This window comes from Leptonychotes weddellii, chromosome 11 (genome assembly GCF_054177405.1).
Source record: "Leptonychotes weddellii isolate Sample4059 chromosome 11, ASM5417740v2, whole genome shotgun sequence".
Lineage (NCBI taxonomy): Eukaryota > Metazoa > Chordata > Mammalia > Carnivora > Phocidae > Leptonychotes > Leptonychotes weddellii.
This window is the reverse complement of record NC_138379.1, coordinates 17,192,587-17,220,032: the sequence shown is the minus strand read 5'-3', so window position 1 is coordinate 17,220,032 and position 27,446 is coordinate 17,192,587. Positions and strand designations below refer to the sequence as shown.

At 37.7% G+C, this 27,446-nt stretch overlaps 1 protein-coding gene across 3 annotated transcripts in view; it reads right to left on the bottom strand.

The window, feature by feature from the left end:
* Positions 1 to 27,446, bottom strand: part of LRRC4C (leucine rich repeat containing 4C) — a 1,062,461-nt gene that overhangs the window by 860,658 nt on the left and 174,357 nt on the right. For all 3 annotated transcript variants that reach the window (XM_081798293.1, XM_081798297.1, XM_081798294.1), the window contains one exon: positions 16,221 to 16,407. The gene's annotated coding sequence lies outside the window, so the exon portion shown is untranslated. The remainder of the gene's footprint in view (positions 1 to 16,220; positions 16,408 to 27,446) is intronic.

Below are 27,446 nucleotides of genomic sequence, written 5' to 3'. Positions count from 1 at the left end.
CTTGCAGAAATATGGGGTGTTTTTTTTAACACAATTTCTCTTTTTATTTTACTTTTTTTAGGTAGAGTTAACCTACCTAAACCTTAAAAAAGATATTTATAATACTAATATCTGCACATGCCTAGAGACAGGGCTTGCTTTACCTATATCAGAATAGGTAGCCATATGAAAGATTTCCAGAACAGAGGAAAATCACCATCCCCTGGGCTTCAAACAATCCTCTTTCCTCCACCATCACCTAGCTTAATTGTGCTGAATTTCCATTCTCTGTGGTCACAACACTGCCCTCCTAAGTTATCATCTTTTATAACACATTATTTCTGGAATTAGCAAATTGTTGCATGATTAACACTCTAATTTGTACACTGTCAAATTCCTTCCTAAGTTAACCAAATGACTCAGGAAAAAGAATGCTAGAGACCTCAGCTGGGCAGGGGGTGCACAAAAGAGGGGGTAGGGTTTTGAGGATGAGGAGATGTGGTAATGAAAACCAGTGGGAACTCCAGAATTTCCATATATGGGACTTATTTAAGGTGGCAATCAGTTGCATCCCTGCTGCAGTTTTTATAGTAAGAGTAAGGTTATCTCTCAATTTGTACATTAATTCCAGGTGTCCTAGGATGGGGGAACTGGACGAGATCAAGGGGGATACAAGACTAAAAAGCCTTCTTTCTCTCTACAACCTGGCCCCATTAAATCAAACCTCCCTTATTTCAAAATCTACCTCCTGCTAGGCCTGAGTGGTGGGGTGAGAAGTTTAAATGGTTGTAAATACCTGTAAGACAAAGCAAAAGACTCCAAAGATTTGAGGTGTGCAGAATAAGAGTCTCTATTTAAAGAAACTGAACAGTAGCTGAAATTAACCAAGAAAGTGCCTCTTGTTTTGAACCAGTTAGGGAGCTTATGTTCCCAAAAGCGATCTCAACATGACACCTAGTGGTGGCTCTAGGCTTACCCCTTCAGGTCCTGAGGAAATACCCAGTCTCCAACGTATTCAAAACCTTTGTTCCTGGGGACTCTACCTTCACTTCTGTGGGAGGAAAACTTACTTATTTCACAGGGAAAAAATTAATTAGAAAAAATTCCTTAGAAGAAAATGCTCAAGCATCATTATGAAGATGGTATCCAAGCTATTTTTTTTTTTTTTCCTGATGTATGAATTGTCTCTTCTTGAGAATCTATGAGTCTTCCCCACCCCCAAAAACCTTGGCCTATTTACAAATTCAAAGAAGTGAAGCCTGGTATTCTAACTAATAATTTCTCCATTTTATAAAAATTGATAAATAGAAGGAGATTATGCCTTGGTTTTCTTTGATTTTAGCACTGGCAAATTTTCTTTAAAAAAATGTTAATTATTCAGAAGTGTTCATAGGAGGCATGTTGGTTTTATTTGCATATGGGCATTTGTTGTGTTTTTGTTGTTGTTGTTGTTGTTGTTTTTAGATTCTAAATTGAGTTTCTTCAAGCACTGTAGATGCTTTTGGCCACTAGACACACACACACCCACCCACACACACACACACACACACCAGCAAATATAGTATAGTTTTTGGCCAAAATAGGAAAAAATAGCTTTGATACTCTGCGTTTTAGAAGCCTTCCTGCCCCATCGGTGGCAGCCCATCATCTTGGGCTACCTCTAGATTTTGTTGATGTCCTCTTGGGTACTCCAACTCTTCCCTGAATGGATAGTGCCCAATGCTTCCTTCCCTCTCTACCCTCCTAACTAATCTGATTGCATCAGCACTAATGAGGAGATGAGAAGACCTCCAATGCTAAGTTTAGAGGTGAGCTGGGCTTGTCCAAACTGGCCTTCTACTGATATTGACTCAATTATTTCTGTGTGGCACATCCAGTGACATTGTGGACAAGTGCAGGGAATGATTCAGCTTTCCCACCATCTCTGTATCGTCCATCCGCATAGAATTAGTACGAGCTTACCAAGTATTAGGGAGTTAATTCTGCTGCCCCCTCTCAAGTTAACTATGAGCCTGAAACTAAGGACTTTTATAATTTCTATATAATGATTCCCTTTTATTAAATGTAATTTACTGAGTGCCTTCTATGTACCAGACAAAACACTAAAACCATTTTGCATGTTTTCTTACAAATCCTCAAATGAGCCTTGAAAAAGAGCTCTTTTGTTCCCATTTTAGACCTTTGACAACTGAGGCTTAGTGACTTTATGTCTTTCTGCTTGTAAATAGCAGCGCTGAGAAATGCTTTTGTCTCCAATATACGTTTTTTTGAGACTCTCTTTAAATATTTGGGAGTTGGAAATGTAAACTCTGTAGTATAACAACCCCAAACAACTGCTTAACAATAAACTGAGTCTCTCGGAGACTCATAATATATACACATATGCACACATAGTTGATAATGCATTAAAGGAGTATGATGTTATAATACTTTGATCCTAAGTCACTGGAAACTCTTACTTTGAAAACTCATCTCTCTTATCAGCTTCTTGGGCTGTGCTCACCATGCAAGGCCTGATTTCTTCAGGGGGTTCCTTAAACTCAGCCCCTATCCACTCTTTCCTCTTCTGTTGCTCCTGTCTCCTTGGTGGGATACAGACCGACACTTGGACAGACAAAATGGGTGGCTTACTCTCTATGGCTTTCATTCTGACCATCACACATACTTGAAAGCCCCATAACAAAAATCTAAACCATTTTGAATATAAACCCTTTATTTTTGCAAACCTCATCTATGATGCTGAGGAAAAGACTGTTTCTTTGGTAACCAGGATTCAAACACTGGACAGCCATAGATGTAGAATTATAATTACAAGACTGAAATTCTGCTTGAAAGCAAATAGGAAGCAATTTTTTTCCTGAAGCTATTGGTTTTAGATGATTAATATATTTTAAATAAAACTGCAAACTTTATTTTGATATGTGTGAGAGTCCCTGTATCCCACTGACCTAGACTCAAACAGAGACAACAAAGTACTGCCATGGAGGGAATAGATTGTAGTGGTTAAAAGTAAGTCTTCTGAAGCCAGATTAGCCAGTTTAAATATCATCTCTACAACTTCATGAGTCACCTCAGATACCGCAATTGATCTCTCTGTGCTTCAGTTTCTTTATCTGTTGAATGTGAGAGTTAAACAAACTAATATACAGAAAGCTCTTAAAATGGAGCCTGGAGTAAGGTAAGTAATCCAAACTGTAAGGTAAGTATCAGAAGTTCTGGGAATAGATCTCTGTACATCTCACTTCACAGCCTACAGGCTGTGGGAGAACGTCTTCTGGAGAATTACTGACAGGTGATGTTTATGAGAAGTAGGAGGCATTTCACCAATTTTTTTTATTCCTTCTCTCTCCCTCAATCTCTTTCTCTTTGAGGCAGCCACACACAATCGTTAGATCAGAATAAGTTCTTCACATTTTTTTTCCTTCAGATGATGGATGGCAAAACTAAAATAGGTCCTCTTGAGATAATGTTTTTGAGTGTCCAGCTGGTGGAGACAGGAAAAGCAATTTCAGTGAGACAAGAGCCTTCAAGAACAGATTTGGAGAGAAAGTATTATCTTGGCCTTCTAGAAATAGAAGTGCCATGATGCAGACTGCAAGGAATGAAGATTATCCACATAGATATTCTGCTGCCAGTAAAGGAAGAAATGATGGAAGGTATAAGGCCAATTCCAACTTGGCCAACTAGCCTGTTGAAACCAATGCAGGCCTGACTGGGCACCATATCCTGCCGTGAGCATGGACCATCTCGGGTGTGGCATGATTGTAGCAGAAACAGAAATCCTTGTACAGAGGACAACCTCTAACAAGCCCAGCATCTACCTAGAGGACAAGTCTAGAGATTGCCAGCCAAGCAATCTCTTTGAGAGAGCCACTGCCTTCCTTCTGGGGAAGAGAACACTCTCAGAACACACTCTGAGAGTGAACTACTCTATTTGCCCTTCTCAGAACTCTACTCCCAGAGTCAATACTCTGTGCTGAATGGCAACATCTAATTGTCAGTAAAATTTTTCCACTCAGTGATTAAACTTTGTTTTTTTAATACTTTTTAATTTTTTCAGTTTTCCAGGTTTATTGTGACATGATTGACAAAAATTATATATAGTTAAGATGTACATGTTTTCTTTAATAGTGCTAAAATATATTGAGCACATTGTATGTGTGTTCATTCTTTCTTCTTGTTCTTTCTTCCTCCCTTCCTTTCAACAATATTCACTGAAATCACTGTGTGCTAGGTGCTGTGGAATAGAATGATCAATTCAGACAAGATCCTTGCCTGCAGGTATCAAGGAAGAGAAAAGTCCACAAGTAAACAAACAAAATAATGATAAAGTAAAACAACATAGACTAAAGAGATAAGATAGGATGTGGATCACCCTGGAGGGCTGCCCACTTTAGATGGCAAGAAAAGGACTTTTTGAGGAGATGGCTTTGAATAGAGATGTATGGTTGAAAAAGAGAACCAACCCTTCTTAGATCCGAGGATTTTTTTGTAAGCATGAACATGTACAAAGCCCTGAGGTAGGAAAGACTTTGGTATGTTTCAGGAATATTTAAAAAAAAAAAGAAAAGCAAGTGTGACTGTAATATATGAACAGGGGTGTTTGAGATAAACTTGGGAGATGTAGGCATGGATAGATTGTCCAGGGCCATAGCGACCATGGTTGTAAGATCATTTATTCCAAAACAATACAAAACAAATCCACATATTAAAAAGGGTAGTGTCAAAAAATAAAAAACAAATAACTAAAAAGGATAGTGTCATGGTTTAATTTATAGTTTAAACTGTTTAGACTGTTTCATGGTGATTAAGTTGTAAATGGGCAAGAATGGAAGCTTCTACTTGGATTACTGCAATCCTAAAGGAGGTAGGTAGTAATGGCTTAAACTGGGACATAAGCAATGGAAGTTCATCCCATTTAACTATTACGCCAAATATCCAAAGGAGACCTATGTCTTCCCCTTTTCAGAGATGAGTTAACAAAAGCTACTAGTGATTGCTGCCTAAAATTACTCAGCTTCTAAGTGACAGAGTCAAGACTCAAACCCATATCAGTGTGGCTCAAAGGCAAGTTTCCGTTCTTGTAGACTTTGGATTTGTACCTCTTCAGGAGGTTGGGCAAAGGACCTTAAAATAAGCTTCAGAGATCCCTAATACTGATGCTTGCTATGAATCAGCAGTGCTCTAAGAGTTTCCTATGCATTGGCAAACTTGATTCCCACAACAATTCTGTGAAGTTCAAGTTATTAGTATCCTCATTTTGCAGAGAAGCAATTTGCGTCTTAGAGAAGTTAAACTAGTAAATGTCAAAGGCAAAACTTCAAACCAGGTAGGTTAGCTCTGAAGCCATGCATTTACCCACTAAGCAATTTAAGAGTAATCGTCCTCTGCTGGCCAGTGTTTCTACACTCAAGTGGTATACTTTAAACATACCCAGGAAAATAGCCACCATTAACCCCTTTTCAAATTCCAATTAAGATAAGGATTTACACAAAACATAGAAAAGCTTCTTGTGGCAATTTCATCAAAATGCTAAAGATTAGATGGCAGGGCTTCCCACACACCTCAGACGAGAATAAGGGAACATCTCTAAAAGAAAGCGAACAAAAAATTTGACTTAACGGTTCTCAAGACTCAGAATCAACATTTCTACCAGGTCTCCTTTTTCTAATATCAATGCAGGAGACAGACTGAAATGCCAAACTGAACTGCTCAGTGTTTTAGAAAAAGTGGTTTCTCATAAGCAGCCTGAACTCAAAATACATTTGTTTGATATCTTCTGCAGATTTTCAATAAGTTGGGTTTGTAGATTCTTAAAATTAATCACAAAGCAATTTCATATTCCAACAGAACAGGAATGACCTAAAATGGGCTGCCTTCATTCTCTGCTAGGGAGCTCAAAGCTCAAAAATGAACTTGAATAGCTCAAAATCAACTTGAATAGCTGGAACTTTGCTCATAGTTTCCCCCAGTATCTCTACTGTGACCTTAACCACTTGCTTTAGAATTACTCTGCCATTTCCATAGGCCCCCTTGACTGCCTCAGGTCTCACCACTTTGATATGTAAAATTTAGCTAATTTAGGCTTTGCAGGGACACACTGCTGAATCTCTTGCTCCAAAGCCAAGGATCTTAGTCTATCGGAGAGAAGACAAACAAAATTCACACTTTAGGTTTTCCCCGTCTGATTTCTTTATTGCTAATAATAATACTGATGGACTATTTGAGACTTTGCATGTATAATCACATTTAATATCATAACAAAGGAGGATAGTGTTGTCATTCTTATTTTTCTTAGGAATGTTAAGGTCATGTAATCAGAATTAGAACCCTAAGTGTTTGATTCTAGACATGTGTCTATTATCTCATGCCTATATTCCTAAGTATATAGTATATGAGATATAATATAAATGTATATTTTCTGAAATACTACATAATATGGTGTATTAAATATATACATATATTAAATATATATTATATATAAATATATGTATATATGTATATTAAAATATACAGTATATATTCCTAAGCATATTGTAATATGCTTAAGATGCCAGCACGAATTCTGCCTTCCTTTTCCCCAGTGGGATTCACAACATGGGATGCAATGTGGATTGGGCCAATAGACTCTAAACAACTTAGTCTCTGGTTTTCAATCCTATATGCAAATTTATAATCACACTGGGAGCTTTTAAAAAGTGCTGATTATGCCCTTTCCTGGCCTGGAAGATTCTAATTTAACTATTCTGGGCTAAGGCCTGGGCATCAGTTTTTAAAGTTCCTCTGTCCATCCCTCTGGTGATTATAAAGATCTGGGGGGGTGAGGGTGGGAGAATATAACTGCTCTGAGCAAATTAATGTAACCCTACCTGTACAGACTGAATTGTCTCCCCAAAATTCATACATTAAAGCTCCTACCCCATATATGACTGTTTGGAGATAGGCGCTTTAAGGAGATAATTAAGGTTAAATAAAAGAGGTCAAAAGGCTGGGGCCTTCATCTGATTGCACTGGTGTCTTTTTTTTTTTTTTTAAAGATTTTATTTATTTATTTGACAGAGACATAGCGAGAGAGGGAACACAAGCAGGGGGAGTGGGAGAGGGAGAAGCAGGCTCCCCGCTGAGCAGGGAGCCCAATGAGGGGCTCTATCCCAGGACCCTGGGATAATGACCTGAGCCAAAGGCAGACCCTTAACGACTGAGCCACCCAGGCGCCCCAGGACTGGTGTCTTTTTAAGAAGAGAAAGAGACATCAGTAGTGTGTGCACACGTTGGACAGACCATGTGAGGACACAGCAAGAAAGTGGCCATCGGCAAGCCAAAGAGAGAGGCCTAACCAAAACCCAACCCTGATACCTTGGTCTTAAACTTGGACTTCGCAGCCTCAGAACTGTGAGAAAATAAATTTCTGTTGTTTAAGCTGCCCAGTCTGTTGTATTATGGCAGCCTGAGCAGACTAATACAAGTGACAGCTCTGGGGCTGGGAAAGGGGTCTAGTCCTTGAATGAGAATAGAAACTGCCAGGGCCATCGGCCAGTAGCATTCATCCCTCTTGCCCTTATGGAGGCCAGGCTAGGAATGCAGTGGATACAGAGGGAAGCAGCTTCAAAGGCTGGCAAGGAACAGAGCCTCACAGTTTATTGTTTGTATACTGTTCAATGATGGTGGTGAGGGAGAAGAGGCAAGCGGAGGACAAAGCACAAGTTGACACTCCCCCCCCACAACACACACACACACACACACACACACACACACACACACTCCCAGGTGGGATGTCTGTGAAATTCCTCAGGCACTCCTGGCTGCCCCAAAGCTAAGGGACGGGAAAACAAATGGTTAAGTTATGGAGGTCACTATCCAGAAAGACAAGAGTCTCCCTCATTTACAAATGTTTTAGTGATTTACAAGAAAAAAGCATTCTTATCAATAAACTAACTTCTAGAAGGAAACTCCCAACTGCCATAATGCTAATACTTTACTAGAGGGAAAAACAACCTTAATTTGACAATGGCAAGGCCTCCAGTATCTTGCAGGTCCTCTTTAGCATAAGAAAGTTCTTTTGGAAACCTCCCTTTCTCCTTACCCCCAACTCCCAAGTATAGAATCAGCCACCCCTCACAACCCTGGTGCAGCAGCTCTTTCTGCCCACAGGTCCCATACCTGTGCTTTAATAAGACCACCATTTTGCACCAAAGATGTCTCAAGAATTCTTTCTTGGCCCTTGGCTCCAGACACCACCAAACCTACCAACATTCCAAAAACTACATCAATGGGAAGGAGCACTACTGAGAAAAGACAGGGGGTGGAACTCTAAGAATAAGGCTTACGATACTCTTAACTTCCTTCTCTGCTGCAGGGTAGGGGCAGACTGTGCTCTTCCCTCTCTATCACCCCCTGCTAGATGCTATGGAGTCCATACAGCTCTCCAGTTACTATGAGGCCAACTACTCTTTACTTTGTGTTTGTTTATACTTAATTTAGGGTGGGACCAATGTGTGTGGAGGGAGAGTGAAGGAGGGTTATAACTGGTCCTGTACCAAGAACAATTTTGAACATTTGAAGATACAGCATAGTCTATCCACAGCAGAGTTTTCTAATCAAGATTACTTTTGATCTGGGGCTTTTTCCAGGGCCCTGACTAAAGAGTGAATTGCAACCTTTTTAAAAACATTTGTGGTTCAAGTAAAATGTGAAGGTGACTACAGTATTAAGAAATTAATCAAGGGCTGCCAGGCAGTGATGATACAATTTTCACAACAAATGCTACAGCTGAATATCTTCCCAGGATCATGACTGTGTTTTGAACGCATGGTCTGAAATAAAAATGTAAGCTCTAAAATGTATTGCACTGAATTGACAAATCTGCTAAGAACTAGGCTTAAGTCTGAGACCTTTAGCTGTCTTCTCTGTGAAATAGAGAAAATAAAGTCTACCTCCTATGATTCCTGGAGAAGTGAATGTGTTAACATTCTAGAATCTTCTCAAATAGTGCTAGGATTGGGGCTTCAGAAATGTTATTTGATTTTCTTACTTCCTTTCCTAATTCTTGTTTCTATCCTTTGGTTATTGACAAGTTAAAATCACTCTCATGTTTGGTTTCTAAACATTGTAAATGGTGTTGCATGGTGATAGAGGGCAGCTACACTTGCTTGGGGTGAGCATAGCCTAACAAAATGAGTTGTCCAATCACTATGTTGTACACCTAAAACTAACGTAACATCATGTGTCAATTACACTCAAATTTAAAAAAAAAAGGGGGAAAACATTTGCATAGGATTATGACAGGATATGTTAATTACTCCATAAAATGGCTTGGTAACATATCAAGTCCTATGATAACATTTGTTTATATTATGTAAAATTATGTAGGGATTTGGGGATTAATCCCCAACTGGGATCTTTTCTCATACAGATATCTCCCTTTCAGAAATAGCTGTGAGGTTGAAGAGCTGAAACTGACAGAGAAAGTGTTAGCCCATTCATTTTAATCTAGTTTAAGTATCCATCACTAACCAACAGGTCATATGACTGTCTGTTTATGTCTACTCCCTGAATCTTCTCTGCCTCACAGTGAATGTGTCACACACTACAAAGGTGTAGTGCTACAAATTTGGAATGATCACATTACTTCTTTGAGTGGCAAAGTTGCTAGCTCTCAGTTCTACAGGATGAAATCATAACAGACTTTGCATGTTAGGGTTGACAGACCCATGCATGTTATAACAATAAAGTGTAGGATGAATACACACTTCTGTACATACACTTGGTACCTTTCACATTTCTCTTCTCTTTGAATTACTCAAGTGCTCTCCCAACAGCCTTAATGAAACTAGACATAAACTGAATTACATTCTTTTAAAACTGGAACAATCACCCATCAACTTGCATTAAGTCCCTTCCCGGAGATCTAACTGGTACATATAGAACTGTGACAGCACATTTTGACCTCCATTTCTTTCTCTCATTTGTTTATTCTGGAATAAATTTGATCTCATTAAAATATCCTTAAATGTACTAAATCTTGCATTAGTAAAAAGACACATGAAGCTTTTATACTAACCTGTTGTTCTATTCTCCATCCTGGGCTGTCAGTTTGTGGTCTACTAGTTTGTGAATTACCTGCCTGCTGCATTTAGATAAGTGAAGCCTTGAAATCTGTTCAATGAGAAAAAAATGGACACCCTCACTTTCCTCCAAATAAGGAGTAAATGAAAGACATCTTCAATCACTGTTGGCCTTGTCATCCTAGGTGTCTACTCCTACAATGAGTTATAATGACAGCAGTGACCCAGGTAAGAGCAGAAGAAGCTCTAGATTACCAGGCTGCCAGTTAGTAATTACCTCCTAGAGTACAAGTCCAGGTCCTAGAAGACGGACCACTATACCAGGTGTGTGTCAGGGACCACAGACACTCTGTGTGGTTCTCAATAAAAATAAAAAAATAAGGCGCCTGGGTGGCTCAGTTGGTTAAGCGACTGCCTTCGGCTCAGGTCATGATCCTGGAGTCCCTGGATCGAGTCCCGCATCGGGCTCCCTGCTCGGCGGGGAGTCTGCTTCTCCCTCTGACCCTCCCCCCTCTCATGTGCTCTCTCTCATTCTCTCTCAAATAAATAAATAAAATCTTTAAAAAAAAAAAAAATCTTATCCTAGTGAATAGCTAGCAATCATGTATAATTGAAACAAAAAAAAATATATTTAATTGTGGTTCATTTAGTTAACATATATTCTGAAGTTATTAAAAATAGAAATGTTTATAAAGCATGTTTAACATGAAAAGCTTATGATGCTAAATTGTTTAGTCATGATCTCCCCTTCATTTCCACCATTCCCAGTTCCTATTTTTTATTAATGAAGGTGTTACTTTTTCTATAAAAGCTTTTCGCTTTTTTCCTTGGGGAGGGGAAGAAGGTGTACAATCCAGTGGTTTTTGGTATATTCACAAAGTTGTGCAATAGTCATCAATATCTAATTTTAGAACATTTCATCACTTCAAAAAGAAATCCCATGCCCATTAGCAATCACCCCTTAGGGTCTCTTGTCTCCAGCCCTGGCCACCAGTAATCTACTTTTTTTGTTTCTGTGGACTTACCTGTCTTGGACATACCATATAAAAGGAGTAATGGAATTCATGGCCATTTGTGTCTACCCTTTTACTGCCCATAATGTGTTCATGGTTCACACATGTTGAGTGTTCACGGTTCACACATGTTGAGGTGTGTATCGATACTTCATTCCTTTCTAGTGGCAAATAATTTTCTTTTGTATGAAGTACTTTTTTTTTATTTATTCATCAGTTGATATATATTTGGGTTGTTTCCACTTTAAGGCTATTGTGAATAATATTACTATGAGCATTCATGTACAAGTTTTTGGTTGACATATGTTCAATTCTCTTAGGTATATACCTTCAAGTAGAATTTCTGGGTCATATGGTAACTATGTTTAACATTTAACACTGAACTATGTTTAGCATTTTAACAACAAATTACTTTACAAAGGCTGTACTATATCACATTCCCATTATGTCATTGAAAAAACAAAAACCATAAAAACTCAAACAAAATAACTTTAGACTACTTAATTTTAGCACACTGTAACTATGGAGGCTACAGATTTTTTTTTTTTTTCCTTTTTAAAGTTCTGATCTACATTACTGCTATCTTATTGCAGCAAGATTTAGCCCTTGCAATTCTTCATTCTAAAAGATTATTTCTATTCATTGCCATTATGAATTTAAGCAAAACTGGAGACCAGAGAGAGAATTAAAACATCACAGGGAATTTAGGACACAGAGAAAATAGAGTAGTAAAGGTAGATAAGTAAACTAGCCAGTAAGCAATCAACATTAACTTTGCATTTTTATGTCAAGGAGAAAAAAACGACATTGAGATAAACAACTTTGAGATCAGTAAATTGAAATCAGTAAACTCCCAAATTAGGAGGTTAAAAATAGGCTTTGGGATAAAAAATATTTTCCCTTTAAAGACATTCTTCGTGCAAATAGAAGCAGGTAGAAATTGAAAACAAATTTCACCAAATGCCAGTGCTTCCAACAGCCCAGTGTGTGAAAATTCAGCTGTTCTTTTCTACTTCATACATTAGCAGTAATAACGGCAAAGACGATGCCTTCCTTATTTGCTGACAGTTGTGTTGATGATGCAGGAGGCAAAATAGCATTTCTCTTCTGGGCAATGTTAATTATGGAGTGCTGACAGGAGTTCGAAAATAAATCCCAATCCTTCCAGTCAATGCCCCACATCAATATAATATGAAAAATGCGTAACCCACTGACAAGCTTGAGGGAAGGGTACGTTCGGCCTGCTGCCTCTTCTTTCTCAAGAAGTAAAAAGATTCATGGTAGATTTAAAAACCAGTAAGAATAATAGGTTATATCAGAATAGCAATTTAGAGATCTATTATCTATCTTTTATATTTATATTGCTCATTTGTGTCTTTGAAGCAGAAAATGTAACCTTATGCTTTTTTTTTTTTTTCCAAGTGATTAAACAGAGTCTGAGAAATTAAGTAACACAGGAAATGATTGAAAGAATGAGGATTTTAGTCCAGGCTTCTGTATTTTCATCTAATTCTAGAACTTTTCTGTCTTTCAGTCCAAATTTCTGAGCACAGTCCAGCAATTCTAAAGTTATTTATGTGGACAATGAGTCAGATTTTTTGAAATTTGAGCCATATGATAAATTGTGTGTAACCACACCATGTAGTTATTTAGGCATGTGCATTTCTTGCTGGAACTATATTAATGAAGCTAACCTACAATATTTAAAACATTTGAATTTTATTACCAAGGTGCCTATTGTCAAAAATACAAGGGAGATTTAATAAGTATTTATTAACCTCTACTATGGTTTTCAATGCAGCACTTTAAGTATTATGATCTTCACTTTCTTTTGAAGCAAGAAAGTAATAGTAATGAAGGTTACCCAGGCCAAATAACCAAGAGAAGAAATGCTTATATTTCAAATGCAAGTTTTTCTGACCTCAAAGCCCTACACTCTGATAATGCTAGCTTGAGAAAATGTAGTTCAGCTTTAAAAAGGTGTTGTTCCTTTGAACCAATGATTTCACATCTAGGACTGTATCCTAAGAAGAAAATCAAGGGCATGTACTATGATTTAGCCCTAAGAATCTTTATATCAATGTTATTTACAGTTGCCAAAAAATGGAAGTAACCTAAAAAGGGCTCAATTAAATTGTGTTCTATCCACATCCTGGAATAGTATGCAACCATTAAAAATGTTGTGATAGAAAATTATTTATTGGAAAAACAGTATTATAACATATACTCTTCTTGGTAAACTCCACTTAACCTGCAAAATTCAGTTAGGTATTACTTCTTTGGTGGTGTGTGTCTTCAGCCTGTTTCTTATTCCAAATAATATTAGGCTCTTTTCTGTGTTCCAGTAAGTCTATGTATATGGTATATGGTAGTATGCTTAGTTATCTGGGTATCTATCTCCCCTATAGGCTATGACTTCATCAAGGTCACAAAAAAGTTTACACCTCTAATCTAATACACTGGTTCATAATTAATAGGAGGTATTCAATAAACATCCCCTGAAAGAATAAATGAATGATTCTTTAGCAGTGTGTTCAACCTATAGCATGTTAAGGATTGTGTAGAAAATAAGGCTTGGATGGCTTACTAGGGAAAACTGTCATGCTTACTTATAATGGGAGGAGAAAGACCCTGAGGTTTAGCTGCCCTTGACCTTATCTTGCTGTCTGAAAGCAGAAAGGGATTATGACCTCAGCACACTTATAACCCATTCACTGCATGGCATGGTATTGCCATGCACTGACTTCAATAGTCTGGCAATAAACTGAGACAATGTGGGGGTTTTAATGTGATATCAAGACATTTCTGTAGGATACAATAAAAGATTTCCCCAAATACATCTCTCAAAAATAGCTTTAAAAATTTTTGTAGATTTTGTGTATATATCTATTTTATAGAGTTCTTTAGCATTTTTTACAAAAAAGCCACTATATCTAAAAAGTTTAAATTTCAAGGATAGATTCCACATTGTTTTTACCATATTGTTTTGACTAAATTTCATTTGTTAAGATTTTTGTTTTTGTTTTCACTTTGAGACTGGGGTGAACTGACTTTAACAAAGCCCATTAAAATGTAGTTAATGAGAGGATTTGTTCATTATTCTTTTCTGTGGACATTACAGTACAGCAGAAATGCTTCCAACAAGATTATAAAAATTCCTCTGGGAATGAGAAAAGAAAGTTGCTATTTAGAGTTCACTGGGGATGAAGATCCCTTTCACCCTTGACATCTCTACAGTCAGTATTTTCAAATTATCTAAAGAAAGTCAGAGAGAGGGTGATCGGGAAGAAAGTCAAATGGATAAGGGCCAGGAAAAGAAAAAAAAAAAAAAAAACACCAAAGCAAATTTACAGAAGTTAAAACAGAATACTGCCTTCAATTAGTACTCAAGAAACCTTCACATCTTCTTGAAGTTCAGTTGGGTGTATGTGTGCTTTGACATAAAGGTGTAGCCATATTTAGAACCATGACATTTTTCATGGCCCAAAGGAGTTTCTCTTTATTTGTCATAGTACTGTTGCCTAGCAGAACCATCACACACTATGTCTTAATATTCTGCCTGTAAGATTAGACTGGAAATGCTGGCAGGGGAAAACATCAGATAGTTACCCTCACTTTGTCCATTCCATACTTTGCTGAGCTGGGATTACATGTAGAGCTATGAGATTCGGAATTTATTTGGTTCCTCCCTGTTGAACACTCCTGTTTTATTTTGTTTTTGTGCAGGGGAGGAGGTTATATAGACAAAACAGTGGATGATCACCAGAGAAGAGTATACTTTTCAAATCATGAACCACACTCCCCCACACACTTCTATAAATCTGAAAGTACGTGTAATCACAAGATTTAAAAAAAAATTACTTTGGTAATATTGGCCCTTCCCACTGAAAACCAAATGATTTGGATGTGGTAAATAAGAAAAGATGATCACTTTTTCCATCTCATTATATTAACACACAAAGAAGTCTTGGTATGAAAAATCCTTCCCTTCACCTCTACCTATTTTAATAAATATACATAACTAAAAGCAATACCTTCATATCTCAAGAAAATTCAAATGATTTAATAAACAATTTTCATAGCAAAAGAGTCATCATTACTTTCCCACTCCAAGAATAAATATTCATGGAGTGACAACTTGGCTCTAACTAGTATCTATGTATGGGGTATATATAGCAATTAACAAAACAGATCACAGCCCTGGCTTCATGAACCTCTTATTTGGTAGTAAAGATGTTTTCACTATTAAATTACTGACAATTTCTCTTAGCTCAAGACATTTTATATTTATCAAGTTTATAAATGTATAAAGTTAAACTGAGGGATACTAGAATGAAGTTAGATATTGAGACATATACAAATAAAACTCAATGTAACAAGTAACTCTGTAACTACATAACCTAAATGACACAGATACAAGTCCTTAATATCATTAACTCTAGCTTAAAATCTCCTAAACATACCCACATACAGCACAGAAGTCACAACCTTTGTAACTGGACTCATCATTTCCTCTAAGAAACCCTACCTCTTAGGAACTCCCTTGTCCCCATCCATCCCCACACAAATCCCAGGGGATAAGCCTATCAATTCCATGGTCAACAACATATCCTTTTAAAGTGACTCATACCCAAATTAAATTTCACATTCTAATTGAGCATAAAGTACCAGAAGGGTGAGTTATAAAGGCTAGACGTAGGTGAACACTACATAAATATTTCAAATGGTCCACTAGAAATAGGAGACAAAAATATATGGCAGGAAAAGCATATACTGTAGACTGTGATGCTGCTTGAAATGCACATATGGATAGTTATATCAAGTTCTTCTTGCACATTATTTAAGACCGAGACTCTTGAATAAAAGTTCCACCACTTTATAGCTAGGTCAAAGCCAAGGATTAATTTTCTTGACCTGGCCTGGTGAACTCTCAGTTATAAATACTGAGGTAGAAGATTTTGGCTGGAAACTACAATTCTGTTACATTATAGAACTGCAACCACCAAGTTTGGTCCTCAGTTCCAAACCATCCTAGAGGAAGGGCTGGTGTTTCCCCCACCATGCAGCTTATGAGCCCCACTGGGGCTCAACACTGGGACCCCTTCCATGTCTTATGTCTGGTGTTCCAGTTCCCTGTGCAACTGGGATTGAGAAGATTGCTCACCTGCTACTCTTCTGTCTCTGTAAGTTTTCCCCTCAATGAAAGTCTGGTCCCGGCTTCCGTGTGTGCTTTCAGCTCATTCACTTGTGATTACTCGATATTAGATGATTTTGGACAAGTTAATTCTCTGTGAGCCTCAGTATCCTCTTCATCAAATAGGGATAATGACAGTAAACACTTCATTTGGTTTCTGTGAGGATTAAATGAGATAATCTATGTCAAGTGTTTATCACTGTACCCGCACATAGTGATCATCCAAAAAAGCTAGCTATTACTAAAATTTAGGATTTAATTCCAGGGGATTTTTAGTACAAATAAGGAGATCGTATCACATCTTAATAGGAACTAAAAAATAAACTTGAGAGCTTTCATGAAGAGACACAGAGAGCCCTTATTCTATAATCAGTGACTCTGCTGCCAATGTGCTAGGAATTATTCGACAACGGAGTTAGGTTTGAGTTCCAGGTCAGAGATATTTATCATGTAGAAGAGACAAAGCAGACTCCTGCTTAGTACCTAGACACCTTTCAAAAAGGAGAATGGAGAGGTGGTGTGAAGAAAAGATAGCCCAGTGACTACATGGTCTTCCTATATAATTATTCATTTATTCATTCATCTATGCATTATCTCCTTATTCAACGGTTATATATTAAAATACACTGTACTAAGCATCACAGTGAAATAAGAGGACAAATCAGGCAAACACTAAGAAGAATTAGCTTGTCTAAAACTTATGCCCTGCGTGCTGGTCTCCCAAAGGAGGATGTGGCCTCCTGCAGAGCACGTGGACGTCAGCTAGAGCAAAGTGCTTAAGCAATCAATTCTGGTAAGATGCCGAGGCAGCAAATTTGGTCATGGTCAAATATGCCAAAGAGCTGGAACGTAAAGGCTTACACACCAGCACACTGATCCTGTCAGAGAAGAGGCTTATGTTCTCAAAGTATGGCTGTCCCATTTGGCAGAACAGGAGTTGGAGCTAAGACTATGCTAGCACAGTTGATGGATCCCAGCTCTTAATCATGCCAGGCGAGGGGCTATTACTTACCTAATTAGTTTTGTAAAAGCCTCCTGAAGTCCAATGCTTAGATTTGCTAGATCCTTGTATGCTGCCCCCAAAGTACAGTGGGAAATTGGAGAGCATAGACCCCTACCATTGTGAATGCCTCTAATATAATGTTCTTTTATCAGTCCCAGTGTGTGAGCTTCCTGGTGTTTTGTCTTGGTTTGATCAACACACTTGTTATTCTTAAGAAGCTCATTATGTAAAAGAGAATGAGACTTTTAAGTGTATTAAACTAATAAAATTAATAGAATGAGAGGCTATGGAAGAAAAGTACATGCCATGTCCAGGGGAGATCATCCATTTCCTTAACTGATAAGCATTCAGCTCTCTTGGAAGTGTTGGATAGAAGTCAATCCTAAACCTCTGACCATTTCCCTCCCCACAAGAAGAAGAATGGCTCTATTGTCTAAGATTAGTGCACCTGTACCCTCTATTCTTGAAAGATAAGAGGCAGTTTCTATTCCTACATGCAATTAACTGGCTCTGTAAGTATACCTTCTCACCATGTACCCCACAGGCCAGTTTTAGGGGGATGATAGGAAGTCTGTTTTGGCCTTATATACAAAGTGTATTTCTCAGTACAACTTTACTGATAATGACAGATATTTGAATGTCTGAGGAAGTCAAAGCTTCCTTGTCCATTTTTAATAGGTGAGAACTTGAAAGAGACATTTAATTCAATGTCTCTTAAATTTCATTTTTTAAAACTCAGACCTGAATTTTAATCCCAGTTGATAGTGGGAAGATCGAATTCAATCTTGAAATGTCAGTTGTACTCATTTCTCCATGGCCATGTCTATCTCAATGGGTTGTGTGAGCATTAACTGGGATGACCTATAATAAGTAGTCATAATTCTGCTTGTGTGATAGGAGTAAAGAGAAGATGTAAAGAGAAGTCTAGACAAAGAACCTTGAGCGATTAAGGGAGGGGGTTAATATTTTTTCCAGTTACTTTAAATACAGGAAATATAAAAAATTCAGCAAATGACTAAAACATTTTTTGAAAACTTCTTTCAAATTTTGACACCACTTTTTAGAACCAAGTATTACAGCAACAGCGGAGGAGGACGTTTAATAAATCACTGTGGAAGTAAAACTTCAGTCCACGCCACTCCCCTTTGGAGGACATTGCTCTCCATGTGTCATTTAAAATGCAATTCCCTTCGAATGGGCACAGAGCAGTTCTATTACCAGACATGACTGCTTTTACTACTAGCAGTGGTTTAATGATTTTATGTCATCACAATAATAGAAACATGACATTCAACTGTGACTACAGCTTGTATGAGTCTATTTTTGGAAAGCTGATTTTGTAGAGGACATGAAAATGTGGAGTCTTGTTCCTGTTTATTTCCCAAAAGGCTTAGCCAGTAACTTTCACACATCATCCCTTCTGTGGAACTTTCGTGACTTTTTGAAACGAGTGTGGTGATTTGAAGTTTCCAAAAGTGATTGTTCACATACAAAAAACCCTTGAGAGAAGAATTTTCCAACATATGGAACATCCCTCATGGAGTATTTCAAGGCCTGTTTTCTCACTCTTGATAGGGAAGAGGCATACAACAACAAAAACAACAAAATAACAGAAATTACACATTCTTTCTCAGTGGAGGGCACTGTGTCGTATCTTTCACAGACAAATTTGAAGAGTCCTAAACTCCCTCAATGCCCTGCACTCACATGTAGACAGACCACTAGCAGCACTCACATTCAAGTACCCTCTCATCTCAGAACAGGTAATGCTCTCTTTGCTTAAGGCCAACTCTTCCGTCTGTGTTCTTGAATCCCAACCCCTCCTGTCCCTTCTAAGACCTTGACCTATCAGTGTTCTACCTTTGTTCCTATTTTCTCACTTTGCCCCTTCCCACTGGATCCCTACTTTCAGTCTGTTAACATGCCAAAATCCTTACCACTATCTCACATAGCTACATACACACACACACACTCACACACACGACCCTCTGTCTACTTCTAGTCACTGACCTATTTTCCTCCACAACCAAACTACTTAAAATAGTTCACATTTGCAATCTCCCATTTTTAAACTTGTTTTTTTCTCATGCTTCTGTAAATAATAAGTACATGCTTTTTCCTTGCCTCCTTGTTTTCAACAATATGCTGCAAGCATTTTCTCCTCTGTCCTCTTCCCTCTTCAACTCATGACTACAGTCTTCTATTCTCACCAGTCTCCCCAGATTGCTAAGGTAAACTTCATCAATGATCTTGTAAGAGTTAAATCCAATGGTCAGTATCAGTTATTTGAACATTTGGCAGGTGTGTAACAGATAGTACTGCTTTCTCTATTTAAAAGCTCTCCTCGGGCGCCTGGGTGGCTCAGTTGGTTAAGCGACTGCCTTCGGCTCAGGTCATGATCCTGGAGTCCCGGGATCGAGTCCCACATCGGGCTCCCTGCTCAGCAGGGGGTCTGCTTCTCCCTCTGACCCTCCTCCCTCTCATGCTCTCTGTCTCTCATTCTCTCTCTCTCAAATAAATAAATAAAATCTTTAAAAAAATAAAAAAAAATAAAAAATAAAAAATAAATAAATAAAAGCTCTCCTCTTCTTTGGTTACAGGCTGTCACTGCCTCTTTAGTCCTACCAGTTACCATACACTGGACGCCTATTTTCTCCAAGTACTGTGCCACACACTTTACATTGTTAAAACAACCCCAGAAGGTACAGAATATTGTATTATTGTACACATTTAAAAATTAAGCAAGTGAAACCTAAAGAAATTGAATAATTTCACCCAAGTTACACATGCCATGGGCTAAGAACAGTTTTATCCAACACCCATGTACATTTTTTTTAAAAAATTTTAATATAATTAAGTAATTAAGTAAAAAAGGTAATAAATACACCAGGTAGTTACAACCAACAAATCTCATCTATTTAATTAACATTAAATATTTTGCTTTATTGGATTAATTTTTTTTCTGGGACCTATATACTACATTAGAAAAAATATAAGCCCAGTTTGCAATCCTCCCCAATTTTAGTCTTTCCTTCCAGAGAAAACCATTATCCTCTAGTTCATCTGTATCCTCTATGTCCACATTTTTATCCTACTTGATTCATACAGTCTTCTTTATTCCGTCCCTCCTTTTCCTTTTATCTAGATACTACATATTCTTTTTCTTTTCTGTTGATGTTCACTCATAAAACTTAAACATATATGCGTAAGAGTTTACTGATAATCAGTATGTCTAATCTCCTCTCAGATAGGATTCACACTAACCTTCTTCCTCTAACCTACCACATTGTCTTGCTTGTGCCTTGTAAAATACCTTGTCTTAAATGACCAAGAAATTAGTAATACATATCATCCACCCAGCCAACTATCCAACTATCCATATTATTTTTACAGTCCAAGTTTTCTTCCATTCACCTTAATGTTTATCAAAGTATTTCCTCACCATCCCATCCTTATTTTCGGTGGAGGGGATTCAGTTGTTTCTTACTGATTTTCATTCTGTAATTGTTTGGGTTTTTTCAGTGAGACGAAGTTCTTAATTCTCATGGTATTTTTATGAGCATTTTTTAAATTTAAATCCACTCCTGAATTATAGCTTGGTTGAAGGTAGAATTCTATCTTAACAAATGCTTTTCATCCACCCTCTGAAGTTATCCTTCTACTATGTTTCTTGTCCCCTCATGACTGTGGGATATCTTCTGTACTTCTAATCTTCATTCCTTTGACTGAAATAGATATTTCATCTTTGATTGCCTCCAAGATTTTTTGTTTGTGTTCGTTCTGAAGTTTCATTGCAATACATCTAGGTGTAGATTTGTTTTTAATCATCCTGTCAAGGATGCGGTATGCTCCATCATTCTGAAGATTGATATCCTTTTTCAGTCCAGGAAAATACTGAGCCATCACGTCTTTCATTACTACTCTTCTCTTCTGGAAGTTCTCTTGTCTGTTTTCCACAGTATGCTATCTTATTTTCTTTTTATCTTCACACCTATGCTGCATGTCTGGCTAATTTAATCAAATCTATTTCCAAGTTACTAATGCTTATTTACACTTACCTACATCTTTACCAATGTGTTTGCTCACAATTTTCAAATCATACAGCTCAAATACTCCACAGATCACGATTAGGGTCCTTCTCTGGGTCTACTGTCTATGCTTATTTTTTTCTTTTTCTCTATTTATAAGCTTTTATACATATATTTTCATGTCTCTTCCAGATAGTTCTATTATCTCTAGTTCTAGGTTGTGAATTCTGCTTGTTGCATTTTCTGACTCTTTTGAGTTTCCATAGGGGACTTCAATATTTTGCTCTTAAGTCATCTTCCTGGAGGTTTTTATGAACTGCATTGTCTCCTCGAAATCCATATGTTGAAACCCCAAACCCACAATATGACTATATTTGGAGATGGGGTCTTTAAAGAGATAATTAAGGTTGAACAAGGTCACAAAGTTGGGGCCCTAATCCAACGGGACTGGTGTCCTTATAGGAAGAGATACCAGTAGTAAGTGCACAGTGGAAACCTCATGTGAGGCCACAGAGAGAAGCTGGCCATCTGTAAGCCAATAAGACAGGTCTCAGCAGAAACCAACCCTGCCAACACCTTGATCTGGACTGCCCGCACCCAGAACTTCTAGAAAACAAATGTCTGTTGTTTAGGCCACCAAGGCTGTGGTATTTTGTTACGGCAGCCTGAGCAGACTGACACGGGGGTATTTTAGGAGCCCCAGTTTGCAGCAACCCCCACTAAGTGCCAGCTCATATTCCCTTCTTTGTTTTGTCCTTGGCTTCACTGAGTTTATATTAGGATTTTTGTTAATTTCTCAAGTAGCCGTTCTTACACCACATAAACAATAGACATTTGGAACTCCGAGTTTGCTTGGAGCTGTTTCATATTGCCAGTTTCCCCAAAATGACTCACTTTAACTTATGGCTAGTGGTCAGAATTTTCCTAGTCCTACTTTCAAGGATGTCGTAGAAAAACTTCCTGTCTCAAAGTTTTTTGCAGGTAATATACATCCAGTGTCCTTGTGTGTGGACCCTGTGTCCTGGGCTCCTCTCTGATGGTATTAAAGTGTCAGACCCATCACTTAAGGTTTGTTTCCTAGTTCTGGTAACTCAGTGAGAATGTGGACCTCTGATTATTACTATTACCTTGAATTTCTTTCTTCCTTCTGGAATCTAAGGAATCCTCTTTCTTGATTCTTTACTCTGGCTAAGTATTTCAAAACTACTTCTTTTATGATTTAGTTGATACGGAGTGGAAAGGGAATTCTTCTGCATCAGCTTAATTTCACATACTGACCCGAGACCCTTATGTTCTTCGTATCTCATTATGCCACCTTGTTTGTCCCCATCATAGCTCTACTTATTGCAGCATACAAAAGTTCTTTTCTCTTTCTCTGCTTGATAATTAAATATTGGCATTTTCAGAGGATCAATCTTCTCTTCTGATGATCTCCTTGAACAAACTAGTGTACCGCTAGTGTTACAAATAACTCTTTTTTGGGTGCCTGGGTGGCTCAGTCGTTAAGCGTCTGCCTTCGGCTCAGGTCATGATCCCAGGATCCTGGGATCAAGTCCCACATCGGGCTTCCTGTTCAGCGGGAAGCCTGCTTCTCCCTCTCCCATTCCCCCTGCTTGTGTTCCCTCTCTCGCTGTCTCTCCGTCAAATAAATAAATAAAATCTTAAAAAAAACAAACTCTTTTTTAAAAAAAATCTGATTTGATATCACAATTCCCACATTCAGTGGAGAGACACATTCCATCCATTCAGCCTCCTTAGCATTACCATTACACAGCAGCTACCATCAACCCCACTTCTAGTGAGATAGAGCAGCCTCTCAGGACTTCTAACTTGCACTCTAATGAATTGACATCCATGCCTCTAATCATTTTTGTTTTCATAGAGTTTTTTCTCAGCTACTAGAGGTATTTTTTTCTCTACTTAAAACTAGTCAACAGTCTTTTATCCAATGGATCCTTCCAGTAGATTTCTTTTGCCCATAGGATAACATCTAAACTCTTCAGCTTACAAAACCGAATCTTGATCATTGAGTCTTTGACTACAGGTCTAGACCTACTCTTCTCAGGGCTCCATTACACCATTTTGAATTCCAGCTTAATTAAGGCATTTATAATGTTACATTTCCATGACTTCGCTCAAGCTATTTCTCTCCCTGAAATGATTGCTCTTTCCCCCCTCTCATCCCCCCCTTTAGCTCTGTATCACTTTCTCAAGTCTTTCAGTCTTTTCCAGGGAAAGTTGACAACATCCTCCTTTGTATCTCTGCCACAAATAGTTATTCTTGATGCTTACAGTCTTAATTCCATTGACAGAATAATACGCCTGCCACTTACTCTGAGATTATGAGATCTTTTAAGACAGAGTCTCTCAACCTCAGCAATATTGATGTACTAGACCAGGTAATTGCTTGTTGTGTGGGCTGTCCTGTGCAGTGCAGGATATTGAGCAGCTTCCCTGACCTGTAAACAGTAGATATTAGTCCAACCCATGCCTCATCAGAAATGACAACCAAAAATGTTTCCCAGTATTGTCAAATGTCCCCAGGAGGTGGGGGAACACAATTATCCCTGGCTGAGAACCACTGCTTTAAGATAGGAACTGTATTTCAAAAGTCTTATGTCCAAGGCCACCACCTATATTCTGGGAATATTAGTTGACCGAATGAGTGCACAATGAATAAAAAAGATTGTTATCAACAGACAGTATGTGTCTATGTATGTATCCACATACATAGAGATAGCATGTGCATATAGAGAGAGGGACACAGGGATTGAGATCTTCTCATTTTTGGAATGTTAGTGTAAGTTATACTTTAGCTAAAACACATAAAATATTTGACTTGTGAACTATATTTTTGAGTAATTCAGAAAGCTCAAGTTTAAATAATATTAAAAGGACATGAGATTGACTATATATATGTATGTCATAGTGAAGGACCAAATGCCAACCAAGATACATAGTCAGGTAAGAACAATTAGCAATTTTGTGAATTGGCTGCCAGTTCAAATTTATTTTGCCAAGGCTAATGTTTAGTTAAGTCAATTTCTGTCAATTATAAGAGCCTTCACTGAATGAGCTTATGTTTGAATTTTAACAACTCTGCATTTAACCTGAAGCAAATATAATCTCCTGGGCAATTCTCAAAACAAGAGACTGTTGACAATGAGTCCTGGAAATAAAGCTAAATAAAAGAAAAATCTGACTTCTTAACTGTTCTTCCTTTAGACTTTAACAAATATTTAGGGAATACTTAGAATGTGCTAAGTATTTGAAGGAAATAAAAAATATTTTCAAAATCTTTTTACTCCTACTAAAAGAAATAATTCCTATGTTGCAAATAACATAAAGAAGTGGAATCAAAGGTTAAGAATGTCCAAGTGAATAGCTATTCCTCTCATTTGGAAAAAAATCAAAGAATCATATAAGAGACATGAAATTTCAGCCTTAGGGGAAAAAAAAAGGTTGTTAATATCAGATGTATTTATAATATTCCCCCCAAAAACTAGAAAAGTCTTAATTTAAATATCATCTGAACAATTACCTCCATTTGAAAATTTTAGTCCCGAAAACTGCAATAATATGCAAAGCTATGTGTTCTATATTTGAATAATAACATTAGGAAACAGAATTCCACATCCAGTTTGAGTTATGGGAGACTGGTGTATAGAAGTATTACATAAGGATCAAAGCCTGGAAGAAAATATATCACAATGCTAATGATTATCTCTGGATTGCAGGACTGACAAGGGCAATATGACCTCTTCTTTAGACACCTCAGTATTCTAAATGTATTATCAATAGCTATATATTATTGTATATATGCATAAATGATAAGCTAAACAAAGGTTTTGTTCTGTGACTCTACTCAGATTTCAGAATACAGGGAGTCTTTCCTTTTTAAATTTACCATGTATTTGTATTATTCTGACAGAAGTTTCAAATACAAGGAAAAAAACAATTTTGTCAAATTTTATTTCTGTACTTTACTAAATGGTTATAGATTGTAACTTAGTGAGCAAGTAAAATCAATAATAAATTTGAAATGTTCCATGTTAAAGTTGTCATAGTCTTCCCCCCTTCAAAATTTACTTCTTAAGAAGAACTTATCGGGGCGCCTGGGTGCCTCAGTTGGTTAAGCGACTGCCTTCGGCTCAGGTCATGATCCTGGAGTCCCGGGATCGAGTCCCGCATCGGGCTCCCTGCTCGGCAGGGAGTCTGCTTCTCCCTCTGACCCTCCCCCCTCTCATGCTCTCTCTCTCTCTCATTCTCTCTCTCAAATAAATAAATAAAATCTTTAAAAAAAAAAAAGAAGAACTTATCTATGTACCAACCAATGTATCTTGGAAAATTGATTACAAATTATATTAGCAGATTGAAAAAATGGTAGAAAGGAGACCAAATATACAAAAGCTTAAATTCCTCCTCTTCCAAAAAGACTTTGGTATCACTGGAGTCTACTGATATCATCTTTATTTAGAGGATTCATATCATCACCCTCTTATATGGCAGTTACATGTATAAATGTCCTGCCTCCCAGTGGAGTGTCTTAAGTATTCAGATGGAATCATTTATTCTTCTGATTCAATCCCTTTGGGTCGAATGCATGATCAGGGACTATCTAAACTCAAGAATTAACAAATGTGCAAACAGACACTGCCTCACAGACAGTAGGTATTTAATAAATATTTGAAAGAACGTATTTACAGAGAAAGAAAATTGGTTACAGAAATAACCAAACAATAAAAGGCAATAAAATAAACTTTGTGGTCTCAGCATAATTTGAAGTTGTAAGTATAGCCGCATACTACAGACTTGATTTTATTTCTTTCTTCATGATTTAGACTTTCCCAAAAAATTTTCCCAAAGGCTTTGGTTGAAAAAAACATTGTTTTTGATTAATTGGACTCCAACCTTTGCAAACACCCATCATGCCTAACATGCCCCTGCCTTGAGACCAATGTAATTACTGGTCTCTGCAGGAACAGTATTCCCCTGATTAGTGCCTAGCTTGTCTTTACAGTTACTCAGGTCCCTGCTCAAAGGTCAAAGGTTGTCGACTTATAGTTTCTTGGAACCTTGAGCAACAATCTCCCTGCACCCATCTGTAAAAGCGATGGGTTACCTTGCAGGTTTGTTCAAAGGATTTATTAAGGTAGTGGTTTCACATAAAGCCCCTAATACTGTGATTCTCATTTGCTATGCCATAATCATGCAGGAAATGTTGCCCTTCACTGTCAAAGATGACACTTGCAGTGAGGAAGGCAATGATTGCTTAAGAACATGAGACTGAAGGGGAAATCCACAGGCACAAGTTTTTCTGTTTTTTTTTTTTTTTTTCCATTTGCTTTGTAGCTTCTGCACCATTTACATTATTTCTAAGATTAGATTTAGAGTTTATAACTGGATTTCGTCTTTATCCTTCAAAGCTCTATACCTGTTAGCTGGGCTTATTAATGAGTTCTTGACAATATGCTCTCTATTTGCTGTTCCTGGAACACCCTCACATACTCTCCCTTCCCTTACCTCCCCCCCACCACACCCCCGCTCCCTGACAAGACTTTTGCACTTGCTGTTCCCTTTTCTTGGAATGTTATTTTCAGAAATCCATATGGCTTGCTCCTTCTTACTCTTGTGGTGTCTCATCCAAGGTCACCTTAATAATGAGAAAACTTAGCCATCTCTTCTGTCCCCCACCCCAATGCTTTCTCTATCTTCCCTTATTTTTATGCTTATCATTATAATCATCTGCAATATTACACATTTTTTAGCTTACATTTCACCTGTGCACCTAGTAGATAATAAGCTTCATGAGGACAGAGACTTTGTTCACCATTGTGACACCAGCTCCTAGTGCTGGAAACCTAAGAGCTATTTAATGACAATTTGTTGAATGAATGAAAGCATGAAAGAAATGCTAGCTATGTTCCTAAAACAGGAACCACAAACACATGTGACACACACAAACACACCATCACCAATCCCAGAGAGTTTTCAATATGGTCAGAGGTTAGATGTTAAACAATTACAAACAGGATGAGTTTAGAAGCATTGATTCAAATATGCTAAATGACAGTCTGGTATCTCCAATTCAGTCTGTCTTACCCCAGAAATCTAACACTTGGAAGTTTTCACATGAAATGAAGGTACAGGTAGTGAGAAAGGTAG